The sequence below is a fragment of the Salvelinus fontinalis genome, chromosome 12 (assembly GCF_029448725.1).
Source record: "Salvelinus fontinalis isolate EN_2023a chromosome 12, ASM2944872v1, whole genome shotgun sequence".
In the NCBI taxonomy this organism is placed as follows: Eukaryota; Metazoa; Chordata; class Actinopteri; order Salmoniformes; family Salmonidae; genus Salvelinus; species Salvelinus fontinalis.
Window position 1 is genome coordinate 48,271,254 of NC_074676.1, and position 19,972 is coordinate 48,291,225.

Below are 19,972 nucleotides of genomic sequence, written 5' to 3' on the forward strand. Positions count from 1 at the left end.
GGGATGGGGGCGCTGTTTAGACTATTTATGCTAATGTGGCTAATTTTTTAAACGGCTTCCCACAAAATCCTTGATCGTACAATATGCATATTATTATTATTATTGGATAGAAAACAGTCTATAGTTTCTATAGGAGTTGAAATTTTGTCTCTAAGTGGAACAGAGCCCATTCTACAGCAATTTCCCTGACATGGAGTCAGATTTGAGAAATGTTGGCCACTCTTCTGAAGTCATTTAAAAGGGCACTGTCGTTGCTATGACTATACGGACACTTCTTACGTCTTCCCCTGGATGCCTTTACGTGATGACGATTCCAACGGTGTCGATTGCGCGTTCACAGGCCCTACAAATCAAAAAACCCTGAAGCTAGTCATTCTTTGGGAGCTGCGTCATGAGCCTAGAGGACCCCGGCGCGCACCTGTTCCAAGCGTTAGTTTAGCCTGTTATATTTCTCCGGTCATCTTTTCACTCGTTATAGGAGTTAAAAACATCATAAGGTAGTTAATTTAAAGCGTTTTATAGCAATTTATATCCGTTTAGTGCGATTTTGGGACATTTATTTTTGCAACGATGTGAAAAGTTGGGCACGCTTTTCAGTTCATCCCGAACGCAGTTGACATTTCCACATGGCAAGAGGACAGCTTTCCACCAAAAGACGATTTCTCCCAAGAAAGGATCCTTTGCCCAAGATACTGATGGAAGAACAGCTCAAGGTAGGACATTTTTATTATGATAAATCGTGTTTCTGTCGAAACATTTTAGTGGCTTAGAACGCCATGTTTTATGACGTAGCTTCGCTAGGCGCAAACTGTATTGAAAAGTAAGGATAAATTAAAAAATGTAATAACGCAATTGTATTAAGAATTAAATTGTCTATCAATCCCTGTCCACCCTATATTTTTTAGTCACGTTTATGAGTATTTATGTATAAGAGTAGATCACTGTCTAAGTGGCGCAAGGACATTTTCTTTACCAGCTTGTCTACATTTCACATTGTCTAACCATGATTTTGGTGGCTAAATATAAACATTTGCGATCAAACTCTATATGGAATGTGTAATATGATGTTACAGGAGTGTCATCGGAAGAATTCTGAGAAGGTTAGTGAAAAAATTAATATCTTTTGGCGATGTTGACTTTTATCGCTCACTTTGGCTAGAATCAATGCTGGGCTGCTAATTGCTATGTGCTAAGCTAATATAACGATTTATTGTGTTTTCGCTGTAAGACACTTAGAAAATCTGAAATATTGTCTGTATTCACAGGATCTGTGTCTTTCGATTCGTGTATGCTGTGTATTTTTACGAAATGTTTGATGATTAGTAGTTAGGTAAACACGTTGCTCATTGTAATTATTCTAGTCCATTTGTGATGGTGGGTGCAATTGTAAACTATGCCATCTACCTGAAATATGCACTTTTTTCTAACAAAACCTATCCCATACCATAAATATGTTATCAGACTGTCATCTAATGAGTTTTTTTGTTGGTTAGGGGCTATAAATATTTTAGTTTAGCCGAATTGGTGATGGCTACTGGTGTTGGTGGACAAATAAAAGATGGTGGAATATGCTAATGTGTTTTTAGGTAATAGATGTACATCTTTACATATTGTGTCTTCCCTGTAAAACATTTTAAAAATCGGAAATGTTGACTGGATTCACAAGATCTGTGTCTTTCATTAGCTGTATTGGACTTTAATGTGTGAAAGTTAAATATTTTAAAAATATATTTTTTTTGAATTTCGCGGCACTGGTTTTTCAGTGGGGGGGGGGGGGGGTGCCGCTAGCGCCACGCTGATCCTAGACAGGTTAAATAAAGGTTAAATAAAAAATTACTTGAGTTTTTTACTGATTTTTAAAAATGTTTTAATCTTCAATAGTGGTAGACTGACTTCAGAGAGACCATATTCAAGTCCTCCATCCCCAACTTAGTCTGACTGCTGCTCTCTGGCTCCACAACAAACCCCCTCCCAGCCATCTAGAGGTAAGTAGAGGATGCCATGTGCTTTACAGCAAAAAGACTTGGGACCAACAGCACAATCTTGTGTAGAGGGTGTTCTAAATACTGTAATTGTAAATAGTGTGTACTATATAATAGTGTGTACTATGTATTTTTTATTAGCATAGCATTTTTCTATGTTTTCTGTAGTTTGGTTCTAGAAAATTTACCAATTCGGCCACTTGGGTACATTTGGGAAAATCGTGAAGGACACCTGGGTGACTACACACTAAATGTCATATAACTTCAAGAATGAGCAAGCTACAAGTCTGAAACTTTGCACACACTGTTGCCTTATTGTGGACACCATCTAAATTACAGCTTCCTAGCTGAATGTGTGACTTGTCTCTTGCATTTCAAAGATGGTACCAAAAAAAAAAACTTCTTTCTTTAACCAGGTCTACTGTGTTATATTCTCCTACATTCATTTCACATTTCCACAAAATTCAAAGTGTTTCCTTTCAAATGGTATCAAGAATATGCATATCCTTGAATCATTTTAGTTTACAATTGGCTCATTCATCCCCCTCTCCCCTGTAACTATTCCCCAGGTCGTTGCTGCAAATGAGAACGTGTTCTCAGTCAACTTACCTGGTAAAATAACGGTAAAATAAAAAATAAAAAAAATAAAATTGCCTGAGCTATTGGCAGTTAAATTTGGGTATGTCAATTTAGGCGAAAATTAAAAAAAGAGGGGCTGATCCTTAAGAGGTTCACGAGATAGTCAAAGTGCCTAAGCAAGGCCACAAAGTGAGATCCCAAAGGACTTATGAGGAATGTCAAGTATGAATTTACCATATAAATATAATATCCCATCCTCATAATGAAAGACAATGCTAGCTACATTATAACAAAGCAATGAAAACAATGGATGCAACAGGAGGAGCTTAGCTGCACCCTGACTAGGGTTGCAAAGGGTAAGAAACTTACCGGTAAACTTCCTGAATTTTTCCATGGGAAGTTAAGCCCTGCAATTTGGGGAATTTTGCTGAAATTCTCCAAAATGTTAGCTTATAACAGTGCACCTTTTTTGTGGGATACACAAGGCATATTTTGGTTAAACTATCCCCAATTCAATGGAATTGCAACCCTCTGCATGCACAGTGCATTCTTCCATCACATGGTACAGCTGATTCTCAAGATCTTGCACACTAATGAGATGCTATTGAGCCCACACTACTACACTGTCTGAGCCAAGGACTACATGTTTTCTGGTAAATTTTGATTACAATACTGGGTGGAGTTTAAATATTTTATATGACATACATGATTTTTGTTAACTAGTAAATAGTAGCCTACAGCAAAGTGTGTTTAAATCATGTCTAATTTCAGCTAGTTAGTTTTTGCTACCATGTGGGTTTTAGCTTGCTTGAACCTGCTAACAGTGTTAACTCACCTGTTTCCATACATGTTTCATTTTAAAACATTTCTTACAAAAGGAGTTGTTTAATCTAACTGCTTAACTATTTATCTGTACATGGAATTGTATTCATGCTATTCCCCCCCCCCTCACTCATTCTTTCCTAACGTTTACAGGAAAATGCTACGGACACTGATGTGTGGAGACATTTCACTGCAGCTAACGTAGAAGGAAAAGCTGTGTACATTTGCAAATACTGTGCCAAATCATATGTGAAGAATGCAACAAAGATGCAGAATCATCTGTCCAAGTGCATAAAGTTCCCTCAGCGCTCACAACAACCAACTTCTGACAAAAGTCCCTCTACTTCTATTCGAGGTGAAAATTATGAATCAGACACCTTATCGATAGCAACAGCTCATGGTCCTCCTGGAATCAGAAGTTTTTTTGACTCAATGGAGGAACGCAGTCAGAGAAATGCTGATGAATGTCTTGCTCGAGCTGTATATGCAACTGGTTCACCTCTGATGCTCACAGGCAATGTGTATTTGAAGAGATTTCTGAATGTTCTTTGCCCAGCATACACCCCTCCAACCAGACATGCTTTATCTATCATTTGCTGGATGCAGAGTTCAACAGAGTTCAGGTGAAGATCAAGCAAATCATAGAGAAAGCAGACATCTGCAATCATCTCTGATGGGTGATCAAATGCTAGTGGGAAAGGAATAATTAACTACATCATCTCCACCCCTCAACCAGTATTCTACAAGAGCACATTGGAGATGAGCTGAAGGCAGTCATCAATGACCTTGGACCACAGAAGGTATTTGCACTGGTGACAGACAATGCTGTGAACATGAAGGCTGCTTGGTGTAAAGTAGAGGAGTCCTACCCTCACATCACACACATTGGCTATGCTAATCATGCATTGAATCTGCTCCTCAAGGACATCATGGCACTGAAAACAATGGATACACTCTACAAGAGAGCCAAGGAAATGGTTAAGTATGTGAAGGGTTATCAAGTTATAGCATCAATCTACCTCACCAAGCAAAGTGAGAAGAATAAGAGCACCACATTGAAGCTGCCCAGCAACACATGTGGTGTCATGTTTGACAGTCTCCTGGAGGGGAAGGAGTCTCTCCAAGAAATGGCCATATCACAGTCTGGCGATATGGACAGGACCATCAAGAGGATCCTCCTGGATGATATATTTTGGGAGAGAGCGGTAAGCAGCCGGAAAATCCTGAAACCTATAGCAGTAGCCATTGCACTGCTTGAGGGAGACAATGCCATCCTGTCTGATGTTCAGACTCTGCTTGCAGATGTAAGAGAAGAAATCCGTACTGCCCTACCCACTTCACTGTTGCTCCAAGCAGAGGAAACTGCATTTCTGAAATACATCAAAAAGTGTGAAGACTTCTGCCCGAAGCCCATTTTACGCCGCAGCGCACATGTTGGACCCCAAGTACGCTGGTAAGAGCAATCCTGTCTGGTGCAGAGATCAACCCTATGGTGTCATCACTACTGTGTCTTGCCACCTTGGCCTGGGTGAGGGTAAGGTTCTTGGCAGTCATGCGAAGTACACTTCCAAGCAAGGGCTTTGGGATGGAGATGAGATATGTTGGCATGACTGCCATATTGCATCAGCCACCTGATTGAAGGGACTTTGTGGACCTGAGGCTCTTTCCCCCTGTTGCCGCCATCATCCTCTACATTCATCAGCCTCCTCAGAGCGCAACTGGTCCTTGTTGGGAACACACCAAAGCACGCAACAGGCTGACCAATACAAGGGTTGAAAAATTGGTGGCCATCCGTGCAAATTGGAGGCTTTTTGAGCCTGACAACGAGCCATTGTCAACAAGGTTGGAAAGTGACCGTGAAGATGAGACCTCAGAGTCTGATGTTCAAGAGGTGGACATTGAGGTCCAGGGAGAAGACATGGAAGCCTGAGAGGAAGACAACCAAAGCTTTAGTTTGTAGACAATTAATTTACAGATGTTTGTTAAAAATGTTTTTGGGAGATACGATTTGATCTTCGGGGATCATTCAATATTCCCTTTCTTTTGTTGTTCAGTGAAATCATCCCATGTGAAGAGTCAACTCATTTAATTAAAGTTCAATTCATAACTAAATACTTTTTAAAATTTATTTTGGAAGGATTTAATCATTTGCAATTAAGTCCACTTATGATAAGGTTTATGTTTCTGTCTCCATATGATATGGTAAATATATCCAATGCAAAATAAGCTATATTTAAATGGTATTAATAGTAATAATAATTTGCATATATTCACATATATTCCCACTTAAAGTTTCCACCTCTGAATATTCCCCAAAATGTGCAACCTAGCCTGACAGAAGCCAGGAAGATTTAGGCTTATATGCAATTAGTCCGTGCTGAAAGTGGAACCTACCCAGGCTCAGCAACCTTGACTACCTTGTGTAGATGTAACATAGTAAATCTGTCCCTCTCCATTTAGTATGATACACAAATGAATACATATATTACGTTTCATAATGTATGTCCATCATCCATTTCGTATGATATGTTACAAAGAGCAATATGTACAATGTGTTGTGAATTTGCAATACGTATAAAATGTTACAAATTCCAACTTGTTGCCGCTAATGTTAGCTAGGCTAATAATAACAACGCAAGCCTAGATACACTTTCCTACTCATTCATTACTGCTGCACTGCTTGTTGCAGCCCTGAGAGGAGGAAGAACACACATTGTATGGCTTATAAAAGTGTTGAATACAAAGTGTTGACAGTGCTGAGTAAGAAATTAAACATGAACTCACTCATAAAACAGCAGCTCTTTGCTGTATTCATTGACATTCTCTCTCTAGTCATGGTTTTAAACGATTCTAAATTTCAGTATTAATTTTGCCATTGCTTTTTTATTGCCTGCTACGTTACTGCTGCCTGTGACTGGAACGAATTGCAAAAATCGCTGAAGTTGGAGACTTTTATTTCCCTCACCAACTTTAAACATCTGCTATCTGAGCAGCTAACCGATCGCTGCAGCTGTACATAGTCCATCTGTAAACAGCCAACTCAATTTACCTACCTCATCCCCTTACTGTTTTTATTTATTTACTTTTCTGCTCTTTTGCACACCAGTATCTCTATTTGCACATGATCATCTGATGATTTATCACTCCAGTGTTAATCTACTAAATTGTAATTATTCGCTCCTATGGCCTATTTATTGCTCATTTCCTCATGGCTTTTGCACACAATGTATATAGACAAATGTTCCCCCCCTACTGTGTTATTGACTTGTTTACTCAATGTGTAACTCTGTGTAGTTGTCTGTTCACACTGATATGCTTTATCTTGGCCATGTCGCAGTTGTAAATGAGAACTTGTTCTCAACTAGCTTAACTGGTTAAATAAAGGTGAAATAAAAATAAATAATAAATAAACTGCCGACTCGGTCATCTGAGCAATCTGATTGACCAGCGGTAGCATAGTGCACTTGATTTCCTCACCAGGCCCACCGGGAACGCAGAGTTGGTACCTTCAGACACATGAAATGGCAACAGTTTGCCTACCTGGCACGCAGGGCAGTGGAATTGGCTGCACCTACCACCAACAGCCCGAGAATAACAAAACAAAATAGGAACACAAGGCTTTATCGTTAGGTTTTTTACAGAAATGTTTGGCATTCAAATAGAAATGCCTTGGAGATCGACAAGTCGAACAACCGGTTGGTGACCATTGGGTTAGGAGAAGTGTTAGCTAACATGCTGCATAGTTGCAAAGTAGCTAAAAAGTAGGAGCTAAGTGCTAATTAGTGTAAATGTTAAAGTTGTCCGTGATCAGATTCGAACACGCAACCTTTGTGCCGCTTGACGTTTGCATTATACGCCCAACACATCCACCTCTCCTTTCCGTTAAGTAACCATACCAAACGTAACATACAGTATCATACTCATTTTAGTGTCCCGGATTTAACTTTACTATGTTACGTATAGTTTATGAGACCAGGCTGGCCTCAGTGATTCCATAATAACATATACAGACACTCCCTGCCATTCTACAACCCGAGTATCGGGCGACTAAGACTATTTTAATTACATGGTTATAGCTGTGTTAATGCTGGTCAGGCTAAGAGGTTGTTTTAAGAGAAGGATTCAAAGTGAAACTAACTGGAAAGCATAGACTTTTTTTATTTATTTATTTTACCGTTATTTTACCAGGTAAGTTGACTGAGAACACGTTCTCATTTGCAGCAACGACCTGGGGAATAGTTACAGGGGAGAGGAAGGGGATGAATGAGCCAATTGTGAACTGGGGATTATTAGGTGACCATGATGGTTTGAGGGCCAGATTGGGAATTTAGCCAGGACACCGGGGTTAACACCCCTACTCTTACGATAAGTGCCATGGGATCTTTAATGACCTCAGAGAGTCAGGACACCCGTTTAACGTCCCATCCGAAAGACGGCACCCTACACAGGGCAGTGTCCCCAATCACTGCCCTGGGGCATTGGGATATTTTTTAGACCAGGGGAAAGAGTGCCTCCTACTGGCCCCCCAACACCACTTCCAGCAGCATCTGGTCTCCCATCCAGGGACTGACCAGGACCAACCCTGCTTAGCTTCAGAGGCAAGCCAGTAGTGGTATGCAGGGTGGTATGCTGCTGGCTATATAACTTAAGGGATGGGCTGGAAAAAAACTCACTCCCACAACTAGACAATGCTACTTGTGTACTGATAATGAAATAAATCAATTTTCAGTTAATAAGTAACTCACAGTAAATAATTACAGGTTCCATTATGGATCTGTCACTGTTGGAGGTACTTTCTGTAATGTCAACATGCTATGCAGCTGATATGTGAACAGAAGCCTCACTAGCATCAGTGACAAACAATAGTTACAATAAAATGCCATAATGTACAAAAAGAAACAATACAAAAAATATCAGTGAACTAAGAGTATGACAATTTGATCAAATAGAATTGATATGTTTAATCTCCAATTAATTAATCTCCAATAACCTACAGGCTATATAGAGTTGAAATCGGAAGTTTACATACATTTAGGTTGGAGTCTTTAAAACTCGTTTTTCAACCACTCCACAAATTTCTTGATAACAAACTATTGTTTTGGTAAGTCGGTTAGGACATCTACTTTGTGCATGACATGCATGAATTTATCCAACAATTGTTTACAGACAGATTATTTCACAGTATCACAATTCCCGTCGGTCAGAAGTTTACATACACTAAGTTGACTCTGCCTTTAAACAGCTTGGAAAATTCCTGAAAATGATGTAATGGCTTTAGAAGCTTCTGATAGGCTAATTGACATAATTTGAGTCAATTTGAGGTGTACCTATGGATGTATTTCAAGGCCTACCTTCAAACTCAGTGCCTCTTTGCTTGACATCATGGGGAAATCAGCCAAGACGTCAGAAACAAAATTGTACACCTCCACAAGTCTGGTTCATCCTTGGGAGCAATTTCCAAACGCCTGAAGGTGCCACATTCATCTTTACAAACAATAGTACGCAGGTATAAACACCATGGGACCACGCTGCCTTCATATCGCTCAGGAAGGAGACGAGTTCTGTCTCCTAGAGATGAACGTACTTTGGTGCGAAAAGTGCAAATCAATCCCAGAAGAGCAGCAAAGGACCTTGTGAAGATGCTGGAGGAAATAGGTACAAAGGTATCTATATCCAAAGTAAAACGAGTCCTATATCGACATAACCTGAAAGGCCACTCAGCAAGGAAGAAGCCACTGCTCCAAAACCGCCATAAAAAAGCCCGACTACGGTTTGCAACTGCACATGGGGACACTTTTTCGTACTTTTGGAGAAATGTCCTCTGGTCTGATGAATCAAAAATAGAACTGTTGGCCATAATGACCATTTATGTTTGGCGGAAAAAGGGGGAGGCTTGCAAGCCGAAGAACACCATCCCAACCGTGAAGCACAGGGGTGGCAGCATCATGTTGTGGGGGTGTTTTGCTGCAGGAGGAACTGGTGCGCTTCACAAAATAGATGGCATCATGAGAATGGAAAATGATGTGGATATATTGAAGCAACATCAGTCAGGAAGTTAAAGCTTGGTCGCAAATGGGTCTTCCAAATGGACAATGACCCCAAGCATACTTCCAAAGTTGTGGAAAAATGGCTTAAGGACAACAAAGTCAAGGTATTGGAGTGGCCATCACAAAGCCCTGACCTCAATCCCATAGAACATTTGTGGACAGAACAGAAAAAGGGTGTGCGAGCAAGGAGGCCTACAAACCTGACTCCGTTACACCAGCTCTGTCAGGAGGAATGGGCCAAAATTCACCCAACTTATTGTGGGAAGCTTGTGGAAGGGCTACCCGAAATGTTTGACCCAAGTAAAACAATTTAAAGGCAATGCTACCAAATACTAATTGAGTGTATGTAAACTTCTGACCCACTGGGAATGTGATGAAAGAAATAAAACCTGAAATAAATCTCCTCTACTAATATTCTGACATTTCACATTCTTAAAATAAAGCTGTGATCCTAACTGACCTAAGACAGGGTATTTTTACTAGGATTAAATGTCAGGAATTGTGAAAAACTGTTTAAATGTATTTGGCTAAGGTGTATGTAAACTTCAGACTTCAACTGTAGGTTAGTGTAAATGTGGACCTCTACAGCTTGACAAATGTAAGCGTGACTGTCATCATGGTAAATGTGGTACACTAGTGTAGCGTAAAACTAAAATGTGAGGGCATAGCATTCATACAATCCATATGACGAGCCCCTACATGACAAGAGGGCTACTGCCAAGAAAGGGCACTGCAGTAAAGGGATTGGCCTTTTGAGGGCTTAAGCATTACATATGTTAACGATATAATTAACTTTGACAGTGGGAGGGCGGTATCAGATTCAACTGTCGTAGAAAGAGTCATGAATGCTAAACCGCAAAGTAGACCCTGGAATAGAGGTTGACCGATTAATCGGCATGGCCGATGAATTAGGAACGATTTCAAGTTTTCAGAACAATTGGTAATCGGCATTTTTGGACACCGATTACATTGCAATCCACGAGGAGACTGCGTGGTAGGCTGACCACCTGTTACGTGAGTGCAGCATCAAAAGGACCTGTGGCTGCAAGGAGCCAAGGTAAGTTGCTAACTAGCATTAAACTTATTTTTAAAAAATCTAACTTTACATAATCACTAGTTAACTTCTCTAGGGTAGGGGGCAGCATTTTCACATTTGGATGAAAAGCATACCAAAATTCAACTGCCAGTTACTCATCCACAGGAGATAAGGTATGCATATTATTAGTAGATTTGGATAGAAAACACTCCAAAGTTTCCGAAACTGTTAAAATAATGTCTGTGAGTATAACAGAACTCATATGGCAGGCGAAAACCTGAGGAAAATCCAACCAGGAAGTACTATTATTTTGTGGCTTCCTCTACATGCGGCCAGTCTTTTGGCATTGTTTCAGGCTTTTACTCTGAAAAATGAGGGAGATACAGCACTTTCAATCAGTGGCCAGTGGAAATTTCCATTCATCAGCCATGCGCCTGATCGGGAACGCGCCTTTCTTGTTTCTCCTTTCCTATTGACAAAGCTTTTGTCCGGTTGAAATATTGATTATTTATGACAAAAACTACCGGAGGATTGATTTTAAACATTGTTTGGCATGTTCTACTAACTTTTATTGTACTATTTTTTGACTTTGTCTGGACTTGTATATTAGTATTACTGGACAAAACACGCAAACAAAAAGGAGATTTTTGGTCATAAAGAGGGACATTAATCGAACAAAACAAATATTTGTCTAACATGGAGACCTGGGAGTGCCACCAGATGAAGATCAAAGGTTAGTGATTCATTTTAATGCTATTTTTGACATTTGTGAGCCCTCTTCTTGGCAGGAAAATGGCTGTATGGGTTTCTGTAGCTAGGCGTTGACCTAACTTAATCGCAAAGTGTGCTTATGCCGTAAAGCCTTTTTGAAATGTGACACAGCGGTTGCATTAAGGAGACGTTTCTCTTTATTCGTATGTTTAACACTTGTATCTTTTATCAATGTTTATGTTGAGTATTTCTGTTATTTGATGTGGCTCTCTGCACTTTCACCGGATGTCTGTTTGAGACAATGCATTTCTGAACATAACGCGCCAATGTAAACTGAGATTTTTTTATATAAATATGAACTTTATCGAACAAAAACATACATGTATTGTGTAACATGAAGTCCTATGAGTGCCATCTGAAGAAGATCAAAGGTTAGTGATGAATTAAATCGCTATTTCTGACTTTTGTGAGCCCTCTCCTTGGCTGGAAAATAGTGGTATGGTTTTCTGTGACTAGGCGCTGACCTAACATAATCGCAAGGTGTGCTTTCGCCGTAAAGCCTTTTTGAAATCAGAAACTGTGGCTGGATTAACGAGAAGTTTATCTTTAACCGGTCTAGCCCCAGGGTTCCGCTAGCGGAACTCCTCCCACATTCCACTGAAAAGGCAGAGCGCGAAATTCAAAAAATATTTTTTAGAAATATTTAACTTTCACACATTAACAAGTCCAATACAGCTAATGAAAGATACACATCGTGTGAATCCAGCCAACATGTCCGATTTTTTAAATGTTTTACAGCGAAAACAGCACGTATATTTATGTTAGCTCACCACCAAATACAAAGAAGGACAGACATTTTTCACAGCACAGGTAGCATGCACAAAGCCAACCTACCTAACCAAGAACCAACCAAACTAACCAAGAAACAACTTGATCAGATGACAGTCTTATAACATGTTACACAATAAATCTATGTTTTGTTAGAAAAATTTGCATATTTGAGGTATAAATCAGTTTTACATTGCAGCTACCATCAGAGCTAACGTCAAAAATAGCACCGAAGCAGCCAGAGCAATTATAGAGACCAACGTGTATTACCTAATTACTCATCATAAAACATTTCTTAAAAATACACAGCGTACAGCTATTGAAAGACACAGATCTTGTGAATCCAGACAATATTTCAGATGTTCTAAGTGTTTTACAGCTAAAACACAATATAACGTTATATTAGCTTAGCACAATAGCAAACATCACAATGCATTGATTCAAGCCAAAAACAGCCATTACGTATAAACCACCAAAAGATAATAATTTTTTCACTAACCTTCTCAGAATTCTTCAGATGACAGTCCAATAACATCATATTACACAACGCATATAGTTTGTTCGAAAATGTGCATATTTAGCGGCACAAATCGTACTTAGACAATGAAAACAGTGTCCATAATGTCAAGCAATATGTCCGGCGCCATCTTGGAAAGACACCTATTCTTATCGAAAACTATTCCAAAATTTGACTAAAAAATAAAGGTTGGACAGCAATTGAAAGACAAATTAGTTAATGCACTCGCCGAATTACATTTTTTAAATTAACCTTACTGCGCAATACAGGCTGCGATAACGCTAGGCTACCCTGCAGGAAATGGCGTTTCATGCATTTGACATTTTTCAACAGAACAATGAATTATCAGCATAAAGACTGCTTACTATTAGCTGACCTTCCATCAGAATCTTGGGCAAGGTGTCATTTCTTCAAAACAATCGTCTTTGGGTTGAAAGATGTCCTCTTGTCCGGTCGAATTAGCCGCTAAACATTAGCCGCCAACTGGAGTGGTGTCCAACTCGTGAAGCGCATGGCAAAGAAATCCCAGAAAATTGCAATAAACTGCTATAAACTGCTATAAGGTTTAAATTAACTACCTTATGATGTCTTTAACACCTATAACGAATAGAAACATGACCGGAGATATAGAAATACTGTAACGAAAGCGTTTGCAGGACGCCATTCTGATGTCTTCATGCGCAAAGCGCACTGCTGAAAAGAACGGTACTTCCGGTTCCACGTCTAATATAAGTTCCCAGATTGCGCAATCGACTCCATTCAAAGTCTCACCGCTTACTGACATCTAGAGGAAGACGTATGCAGTGCATGTACCCTCATAGCTTGCATGGGGACTTATAAACTGATCTCAGAAGAGGGACTTGGATTTATGAAATCTCACTCCCTGACAGGAAAAGTGCTGCAGAAGGAGTTCTGTTTCACTCAGAGAAATAATTAAAACGGTTTTAGAAACTAGAGAGTGTTTTCTATCCAATAGTAATAATAATATTCATATTGTACGAGCAAGAATTGAGTATGAGGCCGTTTAAATTGTGAACGATTTTCCCCCAAAGTGTAAATAGCGCCCCCAATCATCAACAGGTTAACTTCTTATGGCTGGGGGCAGTATTGAGTAGCTTGGATGAATAAGGTGCCCAGAGTAAACTGCCTGCTACTCAGGCCCAGAAGCTAAGATATGCATATAATTAGTAGATTTGGATAGAAAACACTGAAGTTTCTAAAACTGTTTGAAAGATGTCTGTGAGTATAACATAACTCATATGGCAGGCAAAAACCTGAGTACCAAGTGTGAAATCTGAGGTTTGTAGTTTTTCAAGTCATTGCCTATCAAATATACAGTGTCGATGGGGTCATATTGCACTTCCTAAGGCTTCCACTAGATGTCAACAGTCTTTAGAACCTTGTTTGATGCTTCTACTGTGAAGGAGGGGGGGAATGAAAGCTGTTTGAGTCAGGGGTCTGGCAGAGTGCCACGAGCTCAGTCTCGCACGCTCCCGTGAGAGTTAGCTGCGTTCCGTTTCTACAGGCAAAGCAATTCTCCGGTTGAAACATTATTGAAGATTTATGATAAAAACATCCTAAAGATTGATTCTATACTTCTTTTGACATGTTTCTACGAACTGTAATATGACTTTTCGTCTGAACTTTCACCTGGACTTACCTGCGCCTCCTGAGTTTGGATTTGTGTACTAAACGTGCGAACAAAAAGGAGCTATTTGGACATAAATTATGGATTTTATCGAACAAAACAAACATTTGTGGAACTGGGATTCCTGGGAGTGCATTCTGATGAAGATCATCAAAGGTAAGTGAATATTTATAATGCTATTTCTTACTACTGTTGACTCCACAACATGGCGGGTACCTGTAAGGCTTGTTGTGTCTGAGCGCCGTACTCAGATTATTGCATGGTGTGCTTTTTCCGTAAAGTTTTTTTGAAATCTGTAACAGCGGTTGCATTAAGGAGAAGTTTATCTAAAGTTCAATGTATAACACTTGTATCTTTTATCAATGTTTATTATGAATATATCTGTAAATTGATGTGGCTCTCTGCAAAATCACCGGATGTTTTGGAGGCAAAACATTACTGAACATAACGCGCCAATGCAAACTAAGATTTTTGGATATAAATATTAACTTTATCGAAACAAAACATACATGTATTGTGTAACATGAAGTCCTATGAGTGTCATCTGATGAAGGTCAAAGGTTAGTGATTAATTTTCTCTCTATTTCTGCTTTTTGTGACTCCTCTCTTTGGCTGGAAAAATGGCTGTGTTTTTCTGTGACTAGGTACTGACCTAACATAATCAGATGGTGTGCTTTCGTCGTAAAGCCTTTTTGAAATTGGACACTGTGGTGGGATTAACAACAAGTTTATCCTTAAAATGCTGTAAAATACTTGTATGTTTGAGGAATTTTAATTATGAGATTTCTGTTGTTTTGAATTTGGCGCCCTGCAATTTCACTGGCTGTTGGTTAGGTGTCCCACTTGTACCAGAGAGGTTAACTACACATGGTTGGTGATATTACTAGGTTAACTAGCTTGTCCTTTGTTGCATATAATCAATGCGGTGCCTGTTAATTTATCATCAAATCACAGCCTACTTCAATTTTGCCAAACGGGTGATGATTTAACAAAAGCGCATTCGCAAAAAAAGCACAATCGTTGCACAAATGTACCTAACCATAAACATCAAGTTTAAACATCAAGAAGTATATATATTTTTAAACCTGCATATTTAGTTAAAAGAAATGCATGTTAGCAAGCAATATTAACTTCTCTTACGTTCTGTGCAAGCAGAGTCAGGGTATATGCAGCAGTTTGGGCCGCCTGGCTCGTTGCGAACTGTGTGAAGACCATTTCTTCCTAACAAAGATTGTAATTAATTTGCCAGAATTTTACATAATTACGACATAACATTGAAGGTTGTGCAATGTAACAGCAATATTTAGACTCAGGGTTGCCACCCGTTCGATAAAATACAGAACGGTTCCGCATTTCACTGAAAGAATAAACGTTTTGTTTTCGAAATGAGTTTCCGGATTTTACCATATTAAAAGGACCAAAGGCTTGTATTTCTGTGTTTATTATATTATAATTAAGTCTATGATTTGATAGAGCAGTCTAACTGAGCGGTGGTAGGCCGCAGCAGGCTCGTAAGCATTCATTCAAACAGCACTTTACTGCATTTGCCAGCAGCTCTTAGCAATGCCTGATGCACAGCGCTGTTTATGGCTTCAAACCTATTGACTCCCGAGATTAGGCTGGCAATTCAAAGTGCCTATAAGAACATCCAATAGTCAAAGGTATATGAAATACAAATGGTATAGAGAGAAATAGTCGAAGCATCATAATGCCTAGAATAACTACAACCTAAAACTTAACTGGGAATATTGAACCACCAGCTTTCATATGTTCTCAATTTTTAAAAATATTTTTTATTTTTATTATATAATATTATTATTATAAAAATACATTATAATATAATAAAAATAAAAAATATTTTTAAAAATTGGCCGATTAATCGGTATCGACTTTTTTTGGTCCTCCAATAAATCGTAATCGGTCGACCTCTACCCTGGAGAGCAAATTCATGGAGATTAATAATTTTATAGCCTAAATATCTTAAGACATACTGTAGGTCTATTTGAACACAAAACACTAAATACAAAAACCTCGCCCCCTGCCTATACTGTTTGTATGATGAATCTTCAGATTTTTTTCTTCCCATGAAGATCTGCTTTTTGCTCCTGAGAGATCAAGTGGGATGTTGACAAACCAAGAGGCAGCAGCCTCCCCCCTTCTGTCTGTCTGGGACAAATGTAGCCCTGATCTCATCATCATATGTTGTTTTTTTACTGAGACTTCTCCAAGAAACAGAAAGAGAAAAAAAAGGCTGAAATAGCAGTCTTCAGAGAGTATCTCCTGTCACAGGCAATCGTATTCATTGGTCAGATCGTGACACAGGCCTATAGGCTATGGTGGATTACTCACTTCCTGTTTTATGTTTCAAAAAGTTGTCTGTCAAGGGGTCATTTCATCTCATTCTGGAACTACTAAAGTAAGTTGGGATGATTTCTATAAAATAATTAACATACTCTGTGGCACTCTAGTTAGGCTACTGTGTGTTACCAGTGTTAAAACATTTGCACAATATACAGAATGGAGCTATCAGGTACATTTTTATTATTTGAAATATTTGAGATATAAAATAAACATCTGAATTCATCTGTGTTCCGATCTCCAGGGTCGGCATTCCATTCTGAACGGTTTGGAATTACGATCAGCCATTCTATTCTGAGTTTCTAGACTGAACTGCCACTACAGACATTGTGATGATATGATTTGTCATTCATGTTAAATTCAGTTGAAAAATTGCTGATGCAATGCTACAGTAGCCTACTGTTATCTTCATTGAGGATTTGGCATGCTCATTCAAATCCCCCAGAGAGCACAAGGATATACTGTAAGTGCCACAATGATTTAGCCAAGTTGAGAGCACAGTTTCAGTACGCATCCCATCTAAAAATAAACGTTTTCTAACACTGAAGGATTTGGGCAGCACAAAATATATTATTGCCCTTTGGCAGAAAAGGGCAATCCTATCATTGAATACAAAGCCCATATACAGTGGGGGGGAAAAGTATTTAGTCAGCCACCAATTGTGCAAGTTCTCCCACTTAAAAAGATGAGGCCTGTAATTTTCATCGTAGGTACACTTCAACTATGACAGACAAAATGAGAAGAAAAAAAAATCTAGAAAATTACATTGTAGGATTTTTAATGAATTTATTTGCAAATTATGGTGGAAAATAAGTATTTGGTCAATAACAAAAGTTTATCTAAATACTTTGTTATATACCCTTTGTTGGCAATGACAGAGGTCAAACGTTTTCTGTAAGTCTTCACAAGGTTTTCACACACTGTTGCTGGTATTTTGGCCCATTCCTCCATGCAGATCTCCTCTAGAGCAGTGATGTTTTGGGGCTGTTGCTGAGCAACATGGACTTTCAACTCCCTCCAAAGATTTTCTATGGGGTCTGGAGATCTGGAGACTGGCTAGGCAATTCCAGGACCTTGAAATGCTTCTTACGAAGCCACTCCTTCGTTGCCCGGGCGGTGTGTTTGGGATCATTGTCATGCTGAAAGACCCAGCCACGTTTCATCTTCAATGCCCTTGCTGATGGAAGGAGGTTTTCACTCAAAATCTCACGATACATGGCCCCATTCATTCTTTCCTTTACACGGATCAGTCGTCCTGGTCCCTTTGCAGAAAAAGCAGCCCCAAAGCATGATGATTATGCTTCACAGTAGGTATGGTGTTCTTTGGATGCAACACAGCATTCTTGTCCTCCAAACACGATGAGTTGAGTTTTTAACCAAAAAGTTATATTTTGTTTCATCTGACCATATGACATTCTCCCAATCTTCTTCTGGATCATCCAAATGCTTTCTAGCAAACTTCAGATGGGCCTGGACATGTACTGGCTTAAGCAGGGGGACACGTCTGGCACTGCAGGATTTGAGTCCCTGGTGGCGTAGTGTGTTACTGATGGTAGGTTTTGTTACTTTGGTCCCAGCTCTCTGCAGGTCATTCACTAGGTCCCCCCGTGTGGTTCTGGGATTTTTGCTCACCGTTCTTGTGATCATTTTGACCCCACGGGGTGAGATCTGGCGTGGAGCCCCAGATCGAGGGAGATTATCAGTGGTCTTGTATGTCTTCCATTTCCTAATAATTGCTCCCACAGTTGATTTCTTCAAACCAAGCTGCTTACCTATTGCAGATTCAGTCTTCCCAGCCTGGTGCAGGTCTACAATTTTGTTTCTGGTGTCCTTTGACAGCTCTTTGGTCTTGGCCATAGTGGAGTTTGGAGTGTGACTGTTTGAGGTTGTGGACAGGTGTCTTTTATACTGATAACAAGTTCAAACAGGTGCCATTAATACAGGTAACGAGTGGAGGACAGAGGAGCCTCTTAAAGAAGAAGTTACAGGTCTGTGAGAGCCAGAAATCTTGCTTGTTTGTAGGTGACCAAATACTTATTTTCCACCATAATTTGCAAATAAATTAATTAAAAATCCTACAATGTGATTTTCTGGATTTTTTCCCCTCATTTTGTCTGTCATAGTTGAAGTGTACCTACGATGAAAATTACAGGCCTCTCATCTTTTTAAGTGGGAGAACTTGCACAATTGGTGGCTGACTAAACTTTTAGGGTCACTGTCTTTTCAATTAGTTTATTGGGAAACCAGATTTCTAAGCGAATTGCTTGCAGTTCCTACGGCTTCCACTAGATGTCAACAGTCGTGAGAAATAGGTTGAGGTTATTCCTTTGTGTAATGAAGAAATACGGCCATCTTGAAGTCGAGGCACTCCAGGTGTCCTGGACATGCGCTTCAATCAAACAGAAGGCATGCTACATATTGTTTTAAATCCTGTATTGAACACAGATCATCTCGTCTTCAATTTTATTGATTATTAACGTTAAAAAATACCTAAAGTTGTATTACATAAGTAGTTTGACATTTTTTGGCAAAGTTTACAGGTAACCTTTGAGATATTTTGTCTTCACGTTTGAGCAAGTTGGAACCAGTGTTTTTCTGGATCAAACGCGCCAAATAAATGGACATTTTGGATGTATATCGACAGAATTAATTGAACAAAAGGACCATTTGTGATGTTTATGGGACATATTGGAGTGCCAACAACAGAAGCTCGTCAAAAGCATGAATTATATTTTTATTTCTGCGTTTTGTGTCGCGCCTGCAGGGTTGAATTGTTTTCTCTCTTTTGTTTACTATGGTGCTATGCTCAGATAATAGCATCGTATACTTTCGCTGAAAAGCCTATTTGAATTCTGACATGTTGGCTGGATTCACAACCAATGTAGCTTAATTTGGTATCTTTCATGTGTGATTTAATGAAAGTTTGATTTTATAGTAATTTTCATAGTAATTCATTTTAATTTGGCGCTCTGCATTTTCGCCAAGTTATACAGTAGCGTCTTGCCTAAACTCAGATTTTTGGATATAAATATGAACTTTACCGAACAAGAAATACATGTATTGTGTAACATGAAGTCCTATGAGTGTCATCTGATGAAGATTATCAAAGGTTAGTGATTCATTTTCTCTATTTCTGCTTTTTGTTAATGCTCTCTTTAGCTGGAAAAATGGCTGTCTTTTTCTGTGACTTGGCTCATACCTAACATAATCGTTTGGTGTGCTTTAATCCATTATAAATGCAGGCTGTAACAACAAAATATGAAAAAGGGGTGTGAATACTTTCTGAAGGCACTGTAAATGACCGACTGCTAAAACTCACTTCAGCCGTTACCATGAACAAACATTCAAAAGGACTGAACTTTACACACCCAGTCTCCTTATGGAGGTACAAGCTCAAAAAGTCGCAGCCTAAGTCTAGCGTTTGGACAATCACACACACAGCTG

The 19,972-nt window shown here is 39.2% G+C and overlaps 1 protein-coding gene across 1 annotated transcript in view; it reads right to left on the reverse strand.

Moving 5' to 3' along the window:
* The window catches only part of LOC129867528 (microtubule-associated protein 1B-like), a 54,351-nt gene that overhangs the window by 27,563 nt on the left and 6,816 nt on the right, over positions 1 to 19,972 (reverse strand). The window lies entirely within an intron of this gene.